Source organism: Gregarina niphandrodes (genome assembly GCF_000223845.1).
Source record: "Gregarina niphandrodes unplaced genomic scaffold scaffold00259, whole genome shotgun sequence".
Classification (NCBI taxonomy): Eukaryota; Apicomplexa; class Conoidasida; order Eugregarinorida; family Gregarinidae; genus Gregarina; species Gregarina niphandrodes.
Window position 1 is genome coordinate 1 of NW_011646019.1, and position 398 is coordinate 398.

Here is a 398-nt window from a genome sequence, read left to right on the forward strand (position 1 = left end):
GGGGTGGCATGATAGTTCGCGGTTATTAGTAGGTCGCGCAGGGAATCGAACCCTGATTGGGAGATTCAGAGTTTCCAGTGCTGTCCATTGCACCTCGACACCGTTGTGGAAGGAACCCTTGAAAATTTCTTCATTGCTACGGCCGTAAGGGCTAAGCTGGCTTCGTAAGCCTCAAGGAGAAATATGTGCGTGTGGGCGGGCTCTTCGAGAGCTTTTGTGCGGTTAACGGGTCCGGAATCAGGAAGGCTTGGTGGGCAGAGCGCAATGGCACGCTCGGGAATTTTTGGCAGGAGTGGGGCTCGAACCACCGCATTCCAGTTCTGGTCGGTTGTTGGTGCTATCCCTCTGTCTGTGCGGGTCGGATCGGCAGCTGGCGGACCAAACTGACGGAATATCAT

General features: G+C 55.0%; 1 non-coding gene across 1 annotated transcript; it reads right to left on the reverse strand.

Annotated features, from left to right (window-relative positions):
- Nucleotides 1–30: 30 nt before the first annotated feature.
- On the reverse strand, nucleotides 31–102 carry GNI_231340. The gene has a single exon. It is a non-coding gene; the product is annotated as a tRNA-Gln (tRNA).
- Nucleotides 103–398: the final 296 nt, after the last annotated feature.